The following is a 20,569-nucleotide window of genomic DNA, read 5'->3' on the forward strand; positions in this document are numbered from 1 at the left end:
GCGATCACGCTCCACTTCCAGTTTTGCGGAGGTGGAGCGCGATTGCTCCACTTCCACTTTTAGAAGGCTGCGGAGCCTGCAGACACTCGCGCAGGGCTCCCCACACCCCAGGAAGCTGCTGCAGGGACTGGTGAGTGCATCCCAGTCCGTGCCGTCCCCCTGAGTGATGCGATCCTGGGAATCAGGTTGCTGCCTTCCCCCTGTTCCTACCAATTAAGGGTGTAGAGGCCAGGGCTGTCAGGCTGGGGTGTCACGACGCCCCTGTTTGAATAGCTCTGCTATACATACTTACCTTGGAATACATCCCATTAAACTCAGTGGGGCTTACTTCTGAGTTGATTTGTGTAGATTGTTCTGCCAGAGTATTATTTTTAGACAACTGTGGTGGGTCCTGTGAAGATCTTTCATGTGTCTGATCTGCCAGATCACCATGGATTTGTGTTAGAGACATTATTACGGTCGTCCACTGCTATATAATTCTCGGAGACATTGCTCCAGAAACTGAAATCCTGCTACATATGAAATGTTGACTAGGCTGCTTCTTACCAAAAAGCATCTCAGTAGGTAATTTCAGTATTTCAAAACTTATTCACTCTATTTAAAAGTAAATGATCTTTCTCTTTTTCAGTTAAATGCAACCCATCAGCTTGGGAAGCACATAGCTCTGGTCCCTTAGGGGTCAGGGAGGAGGAAAAGGCAGCAACACGATCCCCAAGGTCGCACTGCTGCCAGAGGAGAGGGGGGTGGCCAGCTCCCACTACTGTTAGATGGAGTGCTGGCATCCAGAGAGACAGGGAGCCCTGTCTCTGTAATAGTAAAAAACAACAACAACAACAAAAACTTAATTGAAAGCCAATTCCTGTTCTCAATTGAAAACTGGAAGTGGCTCTTACTTGAATTTTTTTACTATTACATTGGCTTGGGGAGGCCTGAGGAGGCTTCTGCAGGGCTCCCTGCACCCCCTCCGCCCCGGTGGCTGGCACCCCCCTAGATAAGTGGGGAAAAAACTTTCCCTTCTGGCAGCAGCTCAATCCTAGGGATCATGTTGCTGCCTTCCTTCCCTCCCCCACGCACACTTACAGTGCTCCAACTCCCTTGTAGAAGTTTGCGAAGTACTTCTTTAAGTGCATTTCCAGCTAAGATGCTTCAGGTTTCTGTGCATGTTATGTTAAAATATTCTGTTTCTATCTAGTATTGAGAAGGCATGCTTGAATTCATCAGTAAAATATGATGCATAAACCTAAGTCACTTGAAGTATTAGAGATGACCGCTGCAGTTCTGACTTGCATTTTCTTCTGGGCTTTCTTTGAAAACAATCTTTCCCATCTACCTCCCAGTAGTCAGCAGGAAAGAGATGCAACTAGGCTATCATTTGCTCTCCATCAGAAAGAACTGAGCACATCTTCACTTGATGATTTCTTTGGAGCTGGCTTGGGTATTTGCTGTTCCAGTTTATGCCTTTTGCTTTTTATATGTGTTTTCTCTCCAAAGAGTTTAGATTATGCTTATAAATACATTGGTTTAGACAATGTTACGTTCGAAAGGAGTTTGCGTTTTTCTCGAGGAAAAAAAATTGTAAAAAATAATTTATTTTTTTCTCCCAAGCTCCACACTCTAACTGCATGTAGGCAATCCTTGGAGAAAATGTTATTTTGTTAAACTAGAATAAATTTGCTGAATGTTTTCCGTAACATAATTTCTGCTCCCACATTATTCTGTGTTTAACTCCCCGTTTTCATAAATAAGATATCAGTCTCAGTTTTGCTAAAAGAAGACGAGAGGAGAAAGAGGTAGTAAAAACTGAGAAATGGATGGTGTGTTTTCTTGACTTTGTGGTGCCTAAAGGCTAGTTTGGTTACAGTGTAAGCTGATGTAGTATGTCGGCTAAGACTGATAGCACAGTCCTTAGCTGCCTGGTGCGCAGGGCTGCAGCGGTGCCAAAATGGTTTCTTGGCATCCTGAGCACACCAGGCGGTCACTGGTGGCTCCTCAGAGGAAGGGGGCATTCTTCCCTTTCCCTGGGTAAGAGAAGAACCCCCACAATGGGGCTACTTGACTCTGTGCCAGCTATTTAGCCGGTGCAGAGTATAGCAACCCTGTGTCAGGTTGGGAGCCCTGATGTGGGGTGATGGTTCCCACCCCACTCCCTCTCCCTGCTCCACCTTCCCCTCTCCCTGCCCCAGAATGCCTCTCACTATGCCCCCACTGACCTCTCTGTCACCCAGTGCTTGACTGGAGCTCTGGGCAGCAGTCGCTCATCGTCCACCTGGCGCTGGCCTAGCATGGGCTTACACTGGCCCAGTGGTGAATGTCACAGGTGTAACTTATGGCATGTTCACAACACTGCACCCCGGCACTGAGCTGCCGCGAGTCGGTCAGGATTGGGCCCTGATCTCTTAAGCAGGACCCCTCCCTGGATCAAATCTTTCCTCTACCATGAGCTCCCCAGGTGGTCTTAGGCATGTCATTTGGCCTCAGCCTCCAGAGCTGCAATAATACTTGCTTCCCTTACAACAGCAGTTTCCAAACACGGTCATGGCACCCTGCAGTCACAACACCGTGTTGCAGCGGGGTAATCGCTACAAGGAAATTATTCCTACCCTCAAAAAGTTGTACTTGAAATCTACAGACTGCCTTACTTGCTCTTGGATGGTAGGGACAGTTCACTTATCCTTTTATCCAGTTTCACGGATGAGGTAAGAGTAAGTTAGAGTAAGAATGTATAAATCTTCTGAGGATCAAACAAGATGGTAGGTTAAACACGTAATCTCTCCTGTGTTCATGTGTTTTAGAAATAGGGATTGGAAGTGCAAGGGAAGGGATGGGGGGAGTTTGTGCTTTGTGGGGAGGTGGTTTGAACCAAGAATATTCGATTCTAGACTCTTCCCTTCCCCAGCTGCTGCTATTTGCCCCGAAAGGCAATATTATAGAAAATGGCATGCTTGGGGTAAATAGCAACTTCTGGGTAGATTTTTGGTGAGGAAATGTTTTGGGGAATAGTTGGTCCCCCTCCCTTTGACCATTTCTTAAGAAAGAATAAGTGCGGCAGAGATTATTACATGCTTAACATATTGCCAAATTTGACCTCAAACATGTATCTGTGTTTTCTTAAAGGAGAACAAGAGTATGTCTGCAGTGCAACAACAACAAAAAATAAATGCCAATGTGTTTTCTTGGATGATAATTTAATAGACAACATTTTTGGAACTGAATTAACAGGAAATTGACTGCATACTGTCAAAGCTGGAGGAGCAGCAGTTTTTTGACTGGTGAAGTTAAGCATGTTTCCGGCTTCTCTGCTCACAAATGTGTTTTGTAAAAATGACATTTGGGACTGTTACGTATGCAAGTTTAATGTATAAGTTATGCAAGATCAAAATTCTGCATAGCCGATTGGCCCAGTCTTATGTCTGGCCAATTGGGAGGTGGATCGAGATCTTACCTGTCCGATTGCCCCTCTAGTTTAGCCTGCCAATCAGGTGGACTGAGACTGATTCAACAGCACCAATTGTGGGGAATCTGGGCAGAGCTAAGGGGTATAAAGCAAGGGGTGTTTGCCTTGTGTATTCATTGCTAGGTTCTGTTCTGAAGATGAAATAAATGTGTTTAGCTGTTATCTCTTGGCCTTCATTTATTTGCATGGACCCACTATTTAACAGGGACTTTGAATTACTCTTTAAATTTCTACAACACCTGTGTTTAATTTGCGAGGAAAAACACATTTCTTAACATTACCATCCCTTCCGGCTCTGAGCACTGAATGTCAAGCTGTGCTCTATGCTGTTCATGAGCTTGTAGTTCAGTGGTTAGTTAGCCTCCTTAAAAATTCCCTTAGATATGTGTCACCAACTCTTCTTCATTCCATAGTTGAACAGTCACGAAAAGAAAGTGTCTTTCTCGTTCATAGCTTGCTAGTCCTTTCTAGGAAATATGAAGGAAAGAATATGTGGCAGGAATCTTTGAACATAAGGATGACAAAGATCAACTTTACTAAAGAGATCTTTAACAGATTTTTGAGGACAGAATGTTAGACTGAATCAGGCCTGTGAGCCTATCTTTCATCTAAAATATGGTTTTACTTCATTGCGAACCACCTTGTGCTGACATGTTCCTTCTCTTCTCCCTTTTGTATAAGGGATGGAGATCGAAAGCTTCCACTTTCAGTTTAAAATAAGCTGCAGTTTCTCATCTATCAGAAGTCAAGAAAATAGGGTTTATTTTAACTCTGGTTAGGTAACAAACTAGGATATCTAACCATGGTTAGATATTGGTTTGTTTGTTTTTAGCAAACCTGTTTCCCAATTTTGGATATAAAAAGAAAGTGAAATATTTTTGTCTCCTCCCCTCATGATTAAATGAGAAGGGAGATTGTAGGAGTCTGAAGTTTGTTCACAGTCATCTTAAACTATAGTTTAGATCAGTGCCAGCACTGTGTTTCTGGAAGCCTTGGGCAAAGTTTCTCATGGAATTCCCCATGACACCACCTGCCTGTTCCCTGATGCATTGGGTGCTATTGGTAATGAGGTTTCAGGAGTTGATCGAACCAGGTGGGCCCTCTAATGGGTGTGGGCCCACTGCTAATGTGTGACCTGGTTGACCTTTGATGCTACCCCAGGTTTCAATTGTCTGAAGCAGGCCATAGTGTTTCACTGATGTAAATGTTATAGATTGTATCTGCCTGCTCAGGATAAGCCAGGAGAACTTTAAGCAAAACTGAAGAAATACTGTATTCCAGGCTCAGTGAAGAATGAGTATTATTATGACTGCTTGCTACAGACAACTGAAACAAATATCTAGTCCAGTGGTACTCAAATGTTTAGCACTGGGAACCACTTTTTAGAATGACAATCTCTCCGGGACCTGCCAGAAATGTCATTAACCTGGAAGTGATGTCATGGCCGAAAGTGACATCACCAAGCAGGAAGTGCTTTCCTCAGAATACAACAAGTATTGAAATTACCCATGGCAAGCACTGAAATTGTGCCATTTTCCCTAGATAGGCAGGATATAAATAAATAAATTAAAATGAATAATTAGAAATAACTAAATTTAAGAAAAAAACAAATAATTAAATAACGGGAGATGAGATGGGGAAGCCAGCCCTGTTCCACCAACTAAATTCTTTCTGTAGCCTGTCTGTAAAAAGACAGACAACCCCCTGCCCTAAAAGCTGTAAAATTTTCAGCCCTACCCAATGCCCGGTTCAATTTAAGTTCTTCTATTTAAGCCTGTTCAGTGTGATTTGGGACAAAATCAATTTTAAATCCAGCATGTTTTCTGTTTGGGCTGGATTGAGATTCAAAGCTTCTATCTAAACAGCATTAAGAACCCTGAATGATGAGAAGAGGAAATGAGACTCTACTGTGTGGGGGGTGGGTGGGTGGGAATGAGAGGAATCTGTAAAAGACAACACCACTTTCCAATCAAGCGGTGATTCCAAATCTATTGCAACTGGAACCCACTTTTTAAAATTACACACCATCAGAACCCACCTAACTTTACAAGACTAAAAAAAAGTATTACCAACTCAAGCCTCTTTTTAATGTACTATGGTTTGGGGGGGGGCTGCTTTCTGCAGCACTTGTTGAGCTCCATATGCATAGGATTGGGACCATTCTGGTAGCCTTGCACTTCTCTTTGTCTGACCTTCCACACAAGCCAAGGCACATTTGCGTACTCATGAGTAAATGTGAATGTGTGGCTTAGTTTTGTTTCCATAGGGCTCAATACATTTGTCAGCTTGGAGGGGGGATTTCCAAGGAGTTAATTTTGGGGGGGAGTTATTTTGAGGGAGTTATTTTTGGGGGGCTGCATTCATCGGATTGGGACCATTCTGGGGGCATTGTATTCCTCTCTACCTGCCCTTTGCAATGGACCAAGGCACAGTTGTCTACTCATGAGTAAATATGCATTATCGCCCAGTTTCACTTTTCCTAGGGTTCAGTGGATTGTGCTCATTTGCTATCAGCTGCGGTCCATTGCAGCTTTGTGACCCACCCACAATCGGATCACAACCCACAGTTTGAGAAACTCTGCTCTAGTCCATCTGTTCTTAAAATTTTTGGGTGCCTATTGGCATTGAAACCCTAACCTTGTGTACTCTGATTTTAGTAAAGATAGGCCACAATCCTAAACAGGTCTACTCAGAAGTAAGTCATATTTTGTTCAGTGGGGCTTACTCTCAGGAAAGTGTGGTTAGGATTGCAGCTGTAGTCTCATTTAGTTCATTCCTGTGGGTTATTTTGTATGTAGCAATTCTTTACATGCATATTGTTTCTGAGTAGGAAAAACCCATATAGACTATTGTGCGACAAGCACTCACTTGTTCCACCATGCCACAACTCCCTTCCCCCCCATACTGGTGCATGTCTGAAGTTCAGACTTGTATACTCCTTTCATGTTGCAATGTAATGCTGTGCACTGTCGCTTTTCCTGACATGGAGCGATATCTGTGTAGGAAGCTGCCACATGTGGGGAAACAGGTGGACAATATGAGCAATAGTCGCAGAGTTCACTTGTGCGGAATGCTGCTCTTGTCAAAGTTCCATTGACTTGACAGAGCTGCTGGCAGTGTGGGAGTAGTGCTTTGGGCTGTGCAACTGATCATTGTCAAAGGAGAAATGATTACAAGGTTTTCAGCTTTTACAGGTCTGAAAACCAGAGCATTTGGATACAAGCTGAATTGTAAACTTGTGTGCCAGTATGAAACAGGTGAAGTATCAAAGAAATTGGGACCAATAGACAATATATGAGCTATGGAAAAATATGAGCTACTGTTCTGTATATTTTATGTAAAAAGAGATGTAGTATATGTCCAATTTTCAATGAAATCTTTTTGTGCGTGTCTCATGACGGGTACTGGTAAGGTTGCCTGAGATGTTTTCAGGTACTAAATTTTTGCAGGTTTGCAAACCTAACAGTTGGTAGTAAAAAACTAACATACATATTTTCTCAGATAGTTGTGAATAGCTGCACAACGCTGCTTGAATTTCTATTTGTATGGAACAGTATCTGAATATTTAAGACCCAGACTGGCTAATCAAATTCTGTGCATTGTTTTTCATTTTAAAATTTGGAGTCTGAGGAGAAACCACACACTACGTGCAAATGTGCAAATGGACACCCAACAATTTAGAAAGAAAGGGGAAAGCAGCTTCAGGTGGGGGTAGGGTTGCCATGTTTCAGTTATTGCGCATTGTTTCTAATTTTGCAAATCTTAGGTGACTGTGCTATTCCATAAGAACAGTGGTTTTTAGATTGGGGTGTTGTGACACCCCAGCCTGGTTGGTTGGCAACCTTCAGTCTCGAAAGACTATGGTATAAACCTACAGCACCCGGTATTCCCAGGCGGTCTCCCATCCAAGTACTAACCAGGCCTGACCCTGCTTAGCTTCCAAGATCAGACGAGATCAGGCATCTGCAGGGTAACAGTTGCTGCGAGCCCTGGGTAGTTCTCCCTTAAGGAGAGGGACGGGGGAAGGCAGAGACGCGATGCTTGGCATTGCGCAGGGGCATGCGGCCACTCACCCTTGCCTGCAGCAGCCTCCCAGGGGTCAGGGGAGCCTGGCGCCAGCCTCAGCAGGGCTCCCCATGCAGCGCAGAACCATCCAGAAGATGATCGCGACCACTTCTGGTTTCACAATCACAAAACTGAAAGTGGCCATGATTGTCTTCTGGAGGGCTCTGCGCTGTGTGGGGAGCCCTGCTAAGGCTGGCGCCGGGGTCCCCCAAACCCCGGGAGACTGCTGCAGGCAGGAGCGAGTGGCAGCGCGCTCCTGCGCCCAGATCACAGGCACGATGCTGGGCATCACATCTCGGTCTTCCCTCCGCCCCTGTTGCCTGCAGCAAAGACTTCATGGCTCTCAAACTCTCCCAGAGAGTTGATGTTATTTCATGCTCTGTGAGTAATGAGTTTCACCTTTTAAAGCATACCTGTCTATGTGTTTTTCTGTTGCTATTGCTTTGCCAAAATGTATTCAGAAAGGATGCAACTGTGGTTGATGTCAACTGTTTTAAATTAAGTTTTCACAATTCGCAATTCATTCTGAGTCCATTTGTTAATGGAGATCAAACAAACTAGGAATTAGAAAGGATGTTGGAATGCTTGTGTGGTAGTGATAATAATGGTGATAACACAATTCACTACATTAATTCAGAGTGCAATCACTTTTATTTACAAAGATAAAATACATTCAAATTGGTATTTAGTGAAAAGAAGAATAAATGCCTTGGTGATGAGCTGTTTGCATTACGTAACTTTGCCAGCAGTTAATTGGCTTGCTACTTATTGCACTTCAGTGAATGTATGCTTTATCTGATTTCACAAATTCCAGCAGCCAACCGGAATGCCCTATTGCAGAGGTGGCCAGCCTTTCAAACTTTAGGGCTCCTTGACCTTTAACAATTGTATTGAGGAAGGAGTTTCAGAAGGCATTTCAGCTGCTGAAAATCTTTCTTTTACACCATGGGTCTCCAAACCCTGGCCCTGGGGCCAGATGAGGCCTGCAGCAAGCCTCTGTCCCGCACTTGGCAAGCCTCTTGTCCCCTGAAAGCCTCTGGCCCACTTGGCCGAATGTGACAGGAACTATGCTCTGGCTGTGTCTAGTGGATGTTCTAAGGGCCAGAGAGGTTGAATGAATGAGCCCATTCATTCATTTATTCACTCATCTAAGTTCTATCTCTAATTTATTTATATAAATTTTATATTTAAATTTTTTTCCAGCCCTCAACACTGTGCCAGGTATTTGATGCGGCCCTCTGGCCAAAATGTTTGGAGACCCCTGTTCTACACAATTGTTAAAGATCCAGGAGCCCTACAGTTTGAAAGGTTGGCCAACCTTGCAATAGGGTATTAGTTTTCAGAAAATAGGCATTAATATCAACATTTGTCAGATTAGAACACCCAGTGCTGTAGTTTCTTGATCCAGTACTAGGATGGGGCTAGGATAATTGTGTTAAAATTGACAACTTGGTGATCCTCCTGCAGACCATCCCAAATACCTTCTGAGTATATTTAAATATGATCTTAGAAACAAATTGTCCGTGTTGTTCCTATGAGTGTCATACCTCACTTGATGATAATGAATGGAAGAGCTTCATGTGGGGTGAAGTTTAGAAATGCTCTTATGTGCTTGTTACAGTTTCGGATGAATTTGAGATTTTACTGTGACAAGAACTATGGTAGCAAAGACAATAATAGGCACAAGGACAACGCACAAATGATCCCTGCTAATTGGGCTAAAAGACACTTTTAATAATGACTCATATTTAGCTCACTGGTTCCTAACCTGTGGTCCATGGAACACAAGTGGTCAGTGAGAATTCTGTGAAAATTGTGGTCTGCGAAAATTGGTCCATGAAGTTCCAAAAAAAAAGACTCCTTCGATCACTTCAGCACTCCCCCATGGAGCACTACAGAGAGCAGAGATGCAACAAAAGTATCAACCCACAAATCTTCTCTAAAAATAATAAATCTCTAATAAACCTTCTCTAATTACTACAAATGTAATTGTACATTTGTGTGCAGGGGTGGGGGTTGCATGTGACCCATGACCATTTTTTGTGTCGTTGGTCCTCAGGCTCCTGAAGGTTGGGAACAACTGATTTAGCAGATGGATGGCAATTGACTGCATTCATCTCGCCTTTGCATTCCTCAGTGTATGTGAGATCTTTTGGGACAGATAAGTATCTTCTTTCTTTTACTATGTAACATCCTTGCTAACTTTTTTCACTGAAGTCTGGTTTACAAATATTTAAAAACAATACCTTTCAGAGTAATTGTGGTGGGATGGAGGAACTGTACTCCAGTGTGAATGTTTAGGATTTGTGTGTTCAGATAAACAACATCACTTTTAAAAAGTGGATGTTTTTTACTGTGTTCGCAACCTTGTCTATCAGCCATAAATATCTAGAAAGAACTTATCCACACATTTAGGCTTACAGAATAGATAATGAGTCTTTTATGCTTGAATTTTATGTGGACTTCATAGCAATGTATCCCAGAAGCAAAGAAATTAATAAACCTGAAACAGGGATTCAACCCTGCCAAAGGGAGAAAAAAATTGTAGTTAAATGTTGGAATAAAACTCTTTTAGTTTGCATATTAGAACTGCTTACTGAGGAGAATGTGATGGAGAAATTTGTTTTGGTAGGCTGTTCATGGTGGCGAAGAAGATGGATTACAGGGTCTACATTTGTGGGCATGTAAACTGCAGACTTTAGGATTATATGAAAGAGCAAGGATGCTCTTTTTCTGTTAAGTCACAAAGTGGAGGTATTTTTGCAGTTCTGCAGCAAACGTTAAAGACATTAATATTTACTAACTTTAAATAATGGGAACGTATCCTCGACCAAAATCTCCTGGATTGTACTACCAAAACTTTTTGAGGATTCCACCTGTGCATCTGGATAATTGCAACTCTTTTTAAATCCTGATATCTGCTTGTGTATGAGAGTCGCCAATTTCTACCTATTCCCTCCTTGGCCTCATCACATATTATATGGGAGAGTCAGAAGCAGATGCATCTGACTCTCGGATGCAGCCTGGGAGGGCATGCAAAGAGTTGCAGTAGATAGTGATGAAAAAGCACAGTTGTGCATGCTAACCCTGGGTTCTCAACCTTTTTTAATGCTTATTTTACCTTGGGGTGCTGGTGTGTTGTTTTTTTTAAACTTCTGTGAGTACCTGTGCTACCAGAGATAATTCCTGGGCACAGGATTGAGTAGTTTGCCCCAAAGCTGTCCCTGTAGCAATTTTTTCAGTTCCTGCTGTCTCCCCATCTCTGCTTCACTTTGTAGCCATTTCCCCAAATTGTGCCTTTTCAAGGCAGCTGCACAGCCACTTCTTTTTCACAGTGTACCACTGATAGAGCCATTCCACTTCTGGCAGAGTCTGGCCATATGGTCACCATGGCAGTGGGTCAAGTAGCCATACTGTAAAGTTTCACTAGTGGTACTAGTAGTATCATTGGTTGAAAGGCACTGTGCTAAACACAGCCATTCTTTGGATTCATTTATCGTTAGGCGGAGGGCAACTAGGAAAGCCACTAGTCCTGAAATACCGTAGCTACTCACGTATAGTAGGTGAAATTTTTGCCAAGTAGTCAAGCTCCAATTATCACTTTGCCTTATCTCTGGGTCAGTCAGAGGGCAGAGCCTTTCAACTCTGAACAGTTTCCTTTCTCAGCTGAGCTTTTGCTCAGCTCAGGCAGGCACCTCCTTAGTTACTTTCCAGGAACATTCCAGCCAAAGTTAACCTTTTATTCTCCTTCCTTCTGCTGCAGCCTGGTTCTGCTTTGCAAATGCTTTGCAAATGCTTTCAAAGCAGGTCTGTTTTTTGAAACACCAGGATGGGACCCTCCTTCCCAGGCTACAATTCAGTGCACCATTACTTAAGAATAACACCAATGGAAAGCAGTGGGTCTACTTCTGAGTAAAAGGGCTTGCAAATATCTCATCCCTCTGCTGTGAATTGAATTGCACACTCTAGAGTTATGTGTTATGGGTTGTATGTTGTATGTAGAGCTTCTGGCTTAACACACCAGACACCTTAAAGGTGTCTTTGATTCATGGTTCTCTTCATGTCCACCTTAAAGGTGGATTTGATTCATGGATCTCCTGCAGTGGTTCCCAACCTTTTTCACTTGCATATCCTTTGGCAGCCCATTTCCATAAATTGTACCCTTCATATTAGCAAAATGTTTGTAATTAATAATACAAGCCCTCATCTTCTCAATATGAAAGCCCAGACTTCATGTATTCATCACATATTTTCTCTTTTCATCTATTTGAAGAACAGAAGACTCTGCCTTTGCACTGTTTTGCACCAGAAGTGTGCTGAGAAATTCTGGGTGATTGATCACTTTCCATATTATGTTTCAGCTTTTTTACTGTGCTGGTTTTCAATCACTGGTTCATAGATGAATTGATAACCAAAAACTAGCTATTGGTGGGGCTTTCACCGCTAGCTAGCTACCTCCCTTCCTGCCTTGCAAGGCATTCTGGAGCACGGCCTGCCTTTTTCTGCCATTATTTCATTCTTTTTCAATTACCCCTAAAGAATTATCTGTTTTGTTATTTACCATTAGGTATTCCTTAATAGAAATGGTAACCTCGCAGGTAATGGTACCTCGCAGGTAAGTATAAAATTTAAGATTTTCGGTTTGCACAAGGTGCTCTTCCTCTGGGCAGTTATGACTAGAAAAGTGTGTGTGATGATTAGTTAACCAGTGCAGCATTCCGAATCTGTTTCTTTGAAAGATAACCCCAGCTCTTTTCATTTGTGCAACTGTGTGGCTTATTTGGCAAAATCAGTGGAAGAGCTGACTAAATTGATGGTATAGAAAAAAAGTTGGCTGTGTTTGTCTGGACAGAGACCTACTGCCTGGACTAGTTCTTGGGCCTAAATGGACTGTGGGATTTCTTGGCGCTCTTCTTTGGCACTTCATAGAAGGCACACCCTCACAGAATGAAAAACCATACTTTAAACATGCAACTGATCATCTGATATTTAAAAACCAATGCATGTATTGACTAGGTAATTGTGCATACCTTGTATTTTATAACTTGTGCAACCCAGTGATTGCGCTGGGTGCAGTCTGGCCACTAATGTCATATGGACATATGGACTAATGTCATATGGACTAATGTCATATGGACCTCATATGGAAGAGAGAAATTTGGAATCCTCAAATAATCTACTTTGAATTTTCTAATGGAAGGTCACAATTATAGTTGAAACCAGTTATAAGTCCCGAGAAACAGGGCTGCAGAGAAATAATAAAGAACCTGAGGCTTAAAAATGTACAAAGGCATCGTTATTCTCTGTGTTTACCACAAAAATGTATCTTTCCTATGTATGCCATGGCTTACAGTTCCCATTTTCAGTCTTGCTTTGCATTCAGCTGAATGTTCAAAGTGAATGTTGATGGTGGCATTTGAAATCTCTTTCAAGAGTGAAAATCTTTTCCTATTCGCTGACCCTTGGAGCAGGAGAAAATGTAGGAAATAGCTGTACAACAGGATTTTGGAATGAATCTTTATAGCCTAGAGATGATTTTATGCAATTTGCACTTGGTTTTCTCCCAAGGTTTTTGTCTTGAAGGTTTTCCTTGTCTGTGTGGACAAGAAATTCCAGGGAGTTATAGTTGTGCACTATTAGAACATAAGAACAGCCCCACTGGATCAGGCCATAGGCCCATCTAGTCCAGCTTCCTGTATCTCACAGAGGCCCACCAAATGCCCCAAGGAGCACACCAGATAACAAGAGACCTGCATCCTGGTGCCCTCCCTTGCATCTGGCATTCTGACATAGCCCATTTCTAAAATCAGGAGGTTGCGCATACACATCATGGCTTGTACCCCGTAATGGATTTTTCCTCCAGAAACTTGTCCAATCCCCTTTTAAAGGCGTCTAGGCCAGTCGCCATCACTACATCTTGTGGCAAAGAGTTCCACAAACCGACAACACGCTGAGTAAAGAAATATTTTCTTTTGTCCGTTTTAACTCTCCCAACACTCAATTTTAGTGGATGTCCCCTGGTTCTGGTGTTATGCGAGAGTGTAAAGAGCATCTCTCTATCCACTCTGTCCATCCCCTGCATAATTTTGTATGTCTCAATCATGTCCCCCCTCAGGAATACGGTTCTTTCAAACTACCTGAATCTCTGACCTCTCCACTGAATAAACAATTAAGGCACATTCATAGCAGGAGATTTGTGCTCTGGTTCTGAAGTCATTTTGACATTTAGTATAAAGAGAGAGAAGAAAATTGAATGTATTATGTAATTGTTTTACTTGTCCTGCTATCATATCTCAATGGGTTTATTTTGAATTTTATAAGCATCATTATCTTTGCCAGAAATCGTTGTCAGCAAAATATACAATTGAATACACCTTAGCATTCTTGGATTCAGTTTTCAAATCTGGGGTAAATCTCTCTCTCTCTCTCTCTCTCTCTCTCTCTCTCTCTCTCTCCCGCCCAAAGACTATAGGAATTAAATGGTGAATAATGATTTTATTATTGCATTTGACGCAATTCATTTTTTCTTTTTTACAAGAACACCCATTTCTGAAACATCCATCAAACTCTAATTTGCCAAACTTTCACTCATGAATAAAACTATCCAACTGATATCCCCAGAGAAGGGAAGCATGAGTTACCCTTTTCCTCAATATAATTTAACGAATTAGCATTCAGTAACTTAACATGAATACAGCTAGCAGACATAGCTATCTCAATTAACTCTACATCAATTAGAATAAGAACAACTGCAGCCCTGATCCTTCTGTATGTACTGTCAGAAAGAGGCTAAGATTTTAATTTTGGGTCCCAATCAAATTAAGTTCTATTATAACTATGAACTGGGTGGAGATGAGGCAGGGAATGGACAGAAATCCTGTTCCAGAAATCCATTATGAATATTTTGAACAATCAGCCTGTTCTGAATGGGGTTTCATTCTTTCTGTAGGAGCAGATTCACAGCTTGGAGGTCCTTCTGGATTAACAACTAATTTGGATCACAGGTGATGGCTGTGGCTAGCGGTGACTTTGCCCAACTTTAGCTAGTGTGCTTGTGGCCATACCTGAGTCATTTTGGACTTGATCATGGTGATTCATGCCTTGGTGACATTGAGATTAGATTACTGTAAGGTGGACTATGTGGGGCTGGCTTGAACATTGTTCGGAAACTGCAATTAGTGCAGAATGCAGCAACCCATGTAGTCATGGGACTTTGGTAGTTCACCTTTGTCAGAAAGCTGCTCTGGCAGTTATATAGCTGCAGGTTTGTTTCTGAGCACAATTCAAGGTGCTGGTTTTGACTTGAATGCTTCTTGTGGCTCAGTGCCCCAGTAGTTAAAGGACTTCCTTCTTCTGTACATTTCAGCCCATACCTGTCGTTCACCAGAAGGAGCCCTCTTGTGCATATCATCCTCCCTTGTTGGGAGAACAGTATCAAGATAGAGGGCCTTCTGTGTGGTAGCATCTCAGCTATGGAATTTCATCTCCTTTGATTTGAGAACAGCAGGGCTTGAAGACATATCTTTTCTGGGGGTGTCTTCTGAGTGATTTATATTGCTGATGTGGCTGACTTTAATGGGGTATATTTTATTTGCGAAACCTGATTTGTTGAATTTCTATGGCTGCTTTGACTGTTTTACATATTGATGTTATGTTAGATCATGTTTCATGTTGCTGCTCACTCTTTTTCAATCTTTTAAATTGGGTAGTGTGGCACTACCGATTTTATTGGATTGTGTAGCATGGTGGCTTATGGTTTTATTTGTATTTAGCTATTCTATTGTAGTGTTTCTCAAACTGTGGGTTGGAACCCACTAGGTGGGCTGCAATCCAATTTCGGGTGGGTCCCCATTCATTTCAATATTTTATTTTTAATGTATTAGACTTGTTGCTACCATGGTATGTGACTGTATTTGGGGAAATGTGACAGATTGGTACTTTTAACAGGCTACTCTGTATATGTTTTTAACAATGATAACACAGGCCAACACACATTTTGCTTCCTTAAACGTTACACCAATTCCTGGGTATATTTGTGGTGCTGATTCAAAAAATGGCATCCGTTTTGCCCTATCGTGTCTAGTTTTGGAGATACGGCATAGTTTCATTAGTGAATCGTTCAAGCAGCTTCCTCATGAGGAAGCCTACACCATGGCTTTCTCGTGAGGAAGCTGCTTGAACCATTCACTAATGAAACTATGCATCTCAAATTCATATCAAACCACCATAAATTTTGGGAAAAACCTTTCTGACCCTCAATTTTGTAGGCCTGTGTAATCAGTAGGGCTTACTCCTGGGTATGTGTTGGTAGGATTGCAGCCTAGGATTGTTAAAAAATTTTCTTCTTGATTATGTCACTTCCAGTCACAATATCACATCCTGTGGTCTTGACAGATTCTCACTCTAAAAAGTGTGACCCAGTGCTAAAAGTGTGAGAACCACTGTTCGATTGTATTTGTGTTCCTTTTAAACTGCCTTGAGTCCCCCTTCTTGGAAAGAAAGGCAGAGTATAGATTGGCTGAATGAATAGATAATAAATATGAATTTGAAATGTGAGGTATTTTGTATTTGCAGACCAATCAGATGGTACTGGGACTCTTACTTGCAATTTCAGTGCAATATTTTGCTATATACCATCAGATAATTGGGCAGTGTAAGGTAATAACCATAAATAAGCACTATAATAAAATTTAATTTTATGAAGATACAGTGTTCAGTCATTAGGTATGAAACAACCTGAGAGTGAACAGGATAACTTCATTACATTTTATAGTAGGATATTGGCTTATAAAATGCATTTTGAATTGTTTAAAAAGGAAGTAATTAATGTAAATGTCAATAAAAGCTATATTAACCCACAAAGCTTTTTAGGACAACTTAATTAGATGAAGGGCCAAATCCTATCCTGTTTTCCACTGTTGATTCTGGCCTGCCCTGAAACCTTGAACTGCGGAGGCAGTCATGGAGACCTCCTCAAGGTAAGGGGATGTTTGTTCCCTTACCTTGGGGCTGCATTGCGGTTGCATTGGCACTGGAAAATTGGATAGGAATGGACCCTAAGCCATTAATCAGGTGTCTAGCAGTGTATTTCAGAAAAGGTTATTAAGATTACATAATATTTTTGAATATATCTGTGAGAAAATATTTTTAAAAACTGTGTTCTGCTTTAAATTTATCATTTGCAGGTTAGTTTTATGTCACTTAAATGTTCTGTTATTAATATCTGGCATTATTATTGAAATACATGAGAACTGGCAAAAATAATTTATCATAAATTTGTATTTTTTTTTCACAAGTAAACTTTAGACTTGTGAGGCTTTGTGTGCTTGAGAGATTTTGAAGTAAGGATATCTGTCACTGAAGTGTTTTTAATGTCTGATCCTGCAGTTGCAGTGCTAATCCTGACTACAAATTCTACACCAGCAAATTGTCCAACATGAAGGTGGACCGAATAGCATTCTTGGTGCCTGCTGAGGGTCATAAGTGACATCATTAAGTGGATGATTACCAGAAATAAGAACTTTGTTCTCGCATAGAAAAACCTTAGCTGCAAATGATGGAAGAGAAAATGTGTTGATAATTTCAAGGTATGATAGATCCCAATTAGAATAGGAGACAGAGAAATTGCTTCTGGGGGCTGCATTCGACCCACAGGCCTAATGTTTGACACCCCTGCTTTAGAGTTTAGACCAGGGGTATCAAACTCATTTCATACCGAGGGCTGAATGGCATTCATGATGCCTGCTAAGGGCCAGAAGTGATGTCGTTAGGCAGGAGGTGATGTCATTAAACAACCTAATAACCAAAAATAAGCACTTTTTCTCACTTAGGAATTCATTAACTACAAATTAATGAATTTGAATGACAGAAGAGAAAACATGCAAATCTTCATCATATTTCAAGATATGAGAGCGCCTAATTTTTGTGGGGCTGCCCTTTTAGCAGTAACACCTCAGCACTGCTCAGCAGCTGAGAGCCTGAGGGCTGGATAAAAAGCTTCTGCGGGCCACATCTGGCCCCTGAGCCTTATGTTTGACACCCCTGGTTTAGACCAATTGAAAAAGTAACCCTATGGTTTTTCCAACAAATTGAACAGGATCAGTGGTGAAAGAAAGATCATGTAGTCTTAAAAATACTCATGTTTACGGTCATTCAGCCTAAGCTGGATGTGAGTGCCATAGGGCAAGCATAGTACAGGTGTCCCCCATATCCTCAAATCCAGGTCCCCCATGTCCATTAATGTTATGATGCTTTCCGCAATGAAATGTTTTTTTTCTTTTACAGGAAACTATAAGCATGCAAGCTTATACCGCAATGTGTAGGCAGGCTGCAGGCAGCCTAAATGCTTGAAGAGTCAACAGGAAGCAGTTAACGTTTGACCTGCTCTCTTCAAGCATTCAAGCTGCCTGCTATCTGTCTGCACATTGCACTATAAGCTTGCATGCTTATAGCGTCCTGTAAAAGAAAGGAACATTTTTGCTGCAGTGAGCATCTAAACAACATTAATGGGTGTGGGGGGGGTCGCTGGGGCCACTGAGATAAATTCGTGGCTGTATTTAGATTTAAACCAGGGTATTCCCAGGTTAGAATGTGCACTGTTGGCCATTACACAGCATTTTCTCTCATATCTGCCCTAAGCCCTAACTTGAAAATTCCTACCAAAGCCAATGTACTGTTGCTCAGTTATTTTGTTAGCTTGTTGCTTATTCCTCTCTCCAGAGTATTCTGAATACTGTGATCAAATGAACCCATCAAATGTGTTCCCTTTCACTTGCTCAGTTTTTGATTGCATGTTGCTTTGTCAGTGAGCGACATCTTGCTAAGTGGTTAGATATGCTTGGCAGTGCTTGAGAGGTTTTGAAGTAAGGATATCTGTCACTGAAATGTTTTTAATGTCTGATCCTGCAGTTGCAGTGCTAATCCTGACTGCGAATTCTACATCAGCAAATTGTCCAACATGAAGGCACCCACCCTGTGGGAATTGTTTGCCTGCAAGAGGACAGCATGACACTCAGTAGGATTATTTCCAAGCACTAATGCTAATTGCTGCCTTCTCTAGGAAGCACAGAGCTGCTGTGATATTTTATTTCACTCCATTTGTTCAGTTAGAAACTGTGCTAGTGGGATTACATGGTGATTAGTTTGGCAGCTACTTACTCATGTGTACAAGTAACTTTAGTAGGACTACTTCTGACTAAATTGATTCAGAATTGCAGTGTTTTGCTTCAGCATTCATAAGGCTGCGTGTTGGTCCAAGTCCCAATTGGTGCAATGAGGCTTTCCAAGCACAATGCTTTGAGGGTTGTTAAGCCTTTTATGAAACTCTGATTTATTCAGGAGCAATGTACAATACATGTCATAAAGAGTTAGGCAGGCTTCCTGATACAGTGGATAAATTCCTATGGTAACCTTCACGAGTGTTACTTAGCAGTTGGGATCAAGTGACTGAGTTTCTTACCAGCTTCTGTGTGTTGGAGGCTGACACTTGCCACTTGTGTACTGAACAACACTGATGTAGATTTAAATACAGAACAAAGTTACAAACAGGGCAGATAATGGCACCCACAGGCCCTTGTTTACTCATGCAATGTATGTGAGCCCCATAGCCATTCTATGTCATGACCCTGGCTGCTTTCATGGCTGATTGGGTTGACTTTAGGGCAGGTGCAATCTGCTCAGTTGGTTTTCAGATTTTTGCCCCCCTAAGTGTGTGTGACTAGGAATGAGAATTTAGTGCATAGTGCTTTTCATTACAAGCGCAATTTTGGAAGATAGCTACCCCTAGTCTGTATGTTTCAGACTGTAAGTGTTTATTTCTCAATAATACTTAAATATATTGTCAAATCACTGGTGGTTCTACATGGGGTTTATTGATGAGAGCAGTTAAATAGAGCTTTATGCTTGGTTCGCATGCCAGAGGAGCAAATTCCTACTTATTAAAGGATGCTTGTTTGTCCTGATAGTGATGTAGTTTATTACAAGGTGTTAAACACAACAAATGCTGATTTCAAACTTAAATCTGTCATATATTTACCTTGAACTTTCCTATGAATCTGCCCCCTTACAAGCTTCTTTGCCTTGCAGTACTGAAATTGTACCTCTGATTACTTTGCCCCTGGTTCTGTCCTGAGGCATGGACAAATGCTATTATTTTTTGAAAATGTTTCCCCAACTTTCCATTTCCAGTATTAAACTCTAATGTGAAATATAAATACCACAACATAATCAAAACAGCAGTAGTTCATCACAACAGCCAGAACATTAACTGCAGCAATTAAATACATATCTACACCAGAGCCATCATTCAACAACCCTGCCTTTTAACAGCTACCTAAAATGTAACCAAGATGAAGCAAGGCTGACATATCTAGGGAAGGTGTGCCACTGTTTGGTGCCACTGCAGAGAATTGTTATCTTATGTAGTCTTCAGACAGAATGAGGAATACAGACAAGGCCTCAGCAGCAGAAGAGTTTAATACAAAGGTAGGCTAATATAGGAAAAGGTCAATCTTATTTGGGGCCCAGACCACTTAGGGCAATGGTTCTCACACATTTAGTATCAGGACCCACTTCTTAGAATGAGAATTTGTCAAGACCCACCAGAAGTGATGTCATGACTGGAAGTGACATCATCAAGCAGAAATATTTTTAAGAACCCTAGGCTGCAATCCTACCCACACTTACCCAGGAGTAAGTTCCATTTACTATCATTGTTAAAAGAATATATAAGAAGAGCCCCACTGGATTAGGCCAAAGGCCCATCTAGTCCAGCTTCCTGTATCTCACAGTGGCTCACCAAATGTTTTAGGGAGCACACAAGACAACAGACGCAACCTGCGTCCTGGTGTCCTCCCCTGTATATACATAGTAGCTTGTTAAAAGTACAGTTCTGTAACATTTCCTCAAATGCAGTCACATACCATGGTAGCATCTAGTCTAATATATTAAAAATAAAATATTGAAATGAATGGGGACCCACCTGAAATTGGCTCGCAACTCACCTAGTGGGTCCCGACCCACAATTTGAGAAACACTGACTTAGGGGCTTCA

General features: G+C 41.6%; 1 protein-coding gene and 1 pseudogene across 1 annotated transcript in view; one reads left to right on the forward strand and one right to left on the reverse strand.

Annotated features, from left to right (window-relative positions):
- GULP1 (GULP PTB domain containing engulfment adaptor 1) overlaps window positions 1-20,569 on the forward strand; it is a 211,322-nt gene that overhangs the window by 18,932 nt on the left and 171,821 nt on the right. The gene's annotated exons all lie outside the window — the stretch shown is intronic.
- Window positions 7,323-7,442, reverse strand: LOC136637030 (5S ribosomal RNA; annotated as a pseudogene).

The sequence above is a fragment of the Tiliqua scincoides genome, chromosome 1, assembly GCF_035046505.1.
Source record: "Tiliqua scincoides isolate rTilSci1 chromosome 1, rTilSci1.hap2, whole genome shotgun sequence".
Classification (NCBI taxonomy): domain Eukaryota; kingdom Metazoa; phylum Chordata; class Lepidosauria; order Squamata; family Scincidae; genus Tiliqua; species Tiliqua scincoides.